The sequence below is a fragment of the Alligator sinensis genome, unplaced genomic scaffold (genome assembly GCF_000455745.1).
Source record: "Alligator sinensis unplaced genomic scaffold, ASM45574v1 scaffold1201_1, whole genome shotgun sequence".
Classification (NCBI taxonomy): domain Eukaryota; kingdom Metazoa; phylum Chordata; order Crocodylia; family Alligatoridae; genus Alligator; species Alligator sinensis.
In genome coordinates, this window is record NW_005842690.1 from 341,516 (window position 1) to 345,348 (window position 3,833).

At 41.1% G+C, this 3,833-nt stretch overlaps 1 protein-coding gene across 5 annotated transcripts in view; it reads left to right on the top strand.

The window, feature by feature from the left end:
- Window positions 1–3,833, top strand: part of VAPA (VAMP associated protein A) — a 42,256-nt gene that overhangs the window by 11,454 nt on the left and 26,969 nt on the right. The gene's annotated exons all lie outside the window — the stretch shown is intronic.

Below are 3,833 nucleotides of genomic sequence, written 5' to 3' on the forward strand. Positions count from 1 at the left end.
CTCTGTTAGCCTCTACTGCTGATGCCCTCCCTGATCTGCATGCCACACATACAGGTTGCCTGTTGTACTTGTGTCACAGGTTGGGCACCCTTGTGTTAGGAGGTTAGGCAGCATGGTTTCTTTTACCCTGTGGTTTAAGGAGCCTGGATTGAATTTTGCTTCCTGTCCTGATTCAGACTAATTCCTTGCTCTTACGTATTTGCATTGTTTTCAAATGTGTGCTGCTTTTTCATGGCAATTTACAGCTTAACTAGCTTATGGTTTACATGTGGAACATGCTTTCTGGCAGCAAGCATCAGTATCAGAGTTTTATATTAGATGCATTTCAGTGTCGTAAGGTTGCTGAGAATTGTGCACTTAGAAGTTAAATTCAGTTTCCTATAAACTCTTGTGGGACTTCTGAATCTCAAACCGTACAAAAATTAGCACAGTGCAAATATACTTTAAATTTAGCATTGTTTTATATTACATTGTGTAATATTTGCCTAAGAAATTGGGGGAATAATGTTTCAGGATAGGCTGTGTGTATATATGTACATTTTTTCCCAAATGTTAAAGTAACGTGTCTGGAAAAGAGATCAGTTGCATTTCCATCAGACTCAATTTAAGTAACAGTGAACATTTATTTACATTTTCAATTCCTTTTTATACTAAAAGAATGTATATATACTAAATTTTAACAATGAACTATATGCAGTTTCTCCCTTTTTGGGTACCTGGTGCTCCATGATCTGTTAGAAATGAGGGTGAACTTTGCATGTTCCAGAGACTCTTCTTTTTTTAAAACCCTCTAGGCTTTCCTGTACGTCCAGCAAGTAGAGCTGCAAGGAGAGCTAAATGTCTCTTCTCCAACTTTCCAATGGAATTGGGTATCAAAGAAGAAAGAGTAGGGTCCTCTCCTCCAGGCAAAAATTATTATTTTTTTTTTTAATTTCTCTCCCTGTCTTTTGTGTCTCCTGGTACCTGGAACACTTTTTGGAGATTAGGAAGTCGGTATTTGAAGAGAAAAGTTGGCAGCAAGCTGGCTAATCAAAAGGGTCCTGCACTTGATCCATCTGCCCAGTAACACATTGCCACCTTCTACAGTGATGTGGCCAACAAGCCAAAAGCAGGAGCAGCATTTCAGTAGCAGAAGCTGGTGTTGTAGAATCTTCAAGCTGCTTATCCCTAGATCCCCTGTGCTTCAGGTCACACTGAAAAATAGCAAGGGTGTATTCTAACAGCAGAAATGTGGCAGGCAAGCCCTGAATGGCTTGAAAATTCAGTAGTAGGACCTAACATTTTTTAAAGTAAAAATCAGTTTTTCCTGTTGTCACTAGGGCTGTGAATGTTGCATATAATCCATCTAAGCAGAGGTTGGCAACCAGTGGCTAGAAAGCATGCTAGAAAGATCCTACAAAAAGATTGGCTCCCTTCTGTGGCTGAGGGTGGGGTTGATTTGGCAACAAGTGGTGGTGGGCACACAAGACTCAAGCACCAGCTGAAGGGGGTCACATTCTGAATTCCCAGGCCATCTGCTGCTGCTTCATCCCTCTGTGTTTTCTTGCCCTCTTGCTTATCCTTTCTTCCAAATTCGCTGCTCCCTACTGTTCTTGGTCTGCATGTGCCACTCAGTCATCAAAATAACTGGAATCTGGAAGTACAAGTGTGGTCAAACTTTTGTCCTTCCAGTTCTCCTCTGTGAAAGGATTTTTACAGAGCCGGGCAACAGTTTTCATCAAAATAACCTGACTGAGTGTCAGGGTAGCCATATGATTAGTCTGTCAGATCTAATAGAAAATCAATGCAGGATCACAGCCTTTTTAAAATACAACATTGAGGGAACTGAGTACATTGGTTTGTACATTGCTTGGCTCTCTACAACACCTTATCCTTTGGTTGTACCAATGTTTAAAAAAATAACAAATGTGTTCCTATGCTTTTTTCAAAGAACAGGTCATTGAATGGGGCAGCGACCAAGTTACAGCAACAGAAGCAGAAGTCTTAACTAGGTAGGGTTGTCCAGTTGCTGCAGGCTCTGCTTCTACTGTGTCTGACATTGTTAATTCAGGCTTTTAGTAAGGTGCCTTTCTACTGTTGTGCATGTTTTAAGGCATTTAGAGGATGATGGAGATGATAGACACCCCCCTCCATTGTTTTCCCCTGTTTTCCACCTTTCTAAATTAAATTAAATTAAATTATGTATATTAAAAATATCACACCAGAAAAGAGGACTCTCAGAAGAGTCATTCCTTCCATGGATTTAAATTGTCCCTCTTTCACCTGTCCTTTTAACTGTCATTTTTTACCAATAAGTGGAGAGATTATGCCAGTAAACCTGATTTCACCAGAAACAGTTACTTCTTTTCCTGGAGGAGACTGGGGGAGAGCGTTCAAAAGTTCTTGGTGGGGAAAGTGGACAGAATTGTGTCATAGACCGGTTCTGTTCAGGTTGGTTAGCTGTGTGCAAGGCCCGTTTCTGCCATTGAGTCCATGACTTTCTCATATGAGGTTTTTCCTTAGTATGTTTTATTGTTAATTATTATAAAAAAAAAGCCTGTCTTGTCTTCGTGTATCAGTTTGCCTGTGCTGCCAGTACTGCTTACCCTTAGAAACAGTGCATATCCATTGTCAGTTCTGGGGCAATGTCCTAATGCCTTTAGACTTATGATGTATTGCTTTTCTTATTATCCCAATGATTTCTCCCATTGCCAGTCTGACAGGAACATTGCAATTTAGTAATCCATCTATTTTATGGTAAACATTCATCCTGACAAGATCCTTCAACCGCTCAATGACCTCACCTTCTTTCGCATTTTCAGAGGCTCTCTTGTTCGTCTCACGTTCTGGACTTACCCCTGTTGGACTTTTCCTGATTCTAGCCCATTTGTTCAAGACAGTTTTTCACAGGCTTTATTTTTCATAGGAATTTCTTAAGTATTTGTCCCATAGGTTCTGTATTAGCACGTTTAACAGTGATCAGATAGGGAAGCTGTTCCAAGATGATAATACATCTCTGCACCTTGTATACTGAGTTTGTTGGAGGAGTTGCCAGAACCAGGAACCAGATTATCTTCACTACTGAAGAGTGAAGATGCCATTCAGTTCAAGATTAACTAATAATCTCTCTTCTTTGTTTCCTTCTGCATTTCATGTGAAATGCAAAAATAGAACCTCTGTAACACACTTGTACAGTCTTACCCCAGCTGGAAGATGAAAGTTAAACATCTGCTTGTTGAGTGCTTGGTGCTTATTCATCCCTCATTATGAATGGTCTCAGCCCAGAAGAGCTTACAGTGTAAAGTATTTGATTATTAAACGAACTACTCCTTGAGCAAAAGTCATCTATAAATAAACTGACTAAAGTGCCCGTTGGGATGAGAGCTACATCATGACTGTCCTCAAACAGTTGATAGTGATTTGGGCTTCAGTGTTCTCTGTATGTCAGTGCAGCTTCCTTGAACTTCCTGGACGAGAGAATATTCAGTTCCAGTATCTTCAGCTTCCAAACTGACAGCACAGAGGTGGTTGCTTTAGAGCTTTGGATATTTTAACTTTTGGAACTTCATGGACTTCGTGTTCAATTTGTGAAAATAGTAAGAGAACATTTAGGATTTGGATGTGGTTCCTAGTGGTGCACTGATAGAGATTTTGGGGGCTGATACAGTTAGCTGATTTTTAAGGAGGCATATTGGCCAATACTGACCTGATTTCTGATATAGCTGTGTCCAGCTGGTAAGTTTGTTGTGGTAGATGGGGAGGGAAGGGGTGGGGGGTGCAGACCAATGCCCCCTGCGGTGTGGAAGGGAGCGGGGCCTGGGGTAGGCACTGCCCGGGTGGGGTGGGGTGCGGAA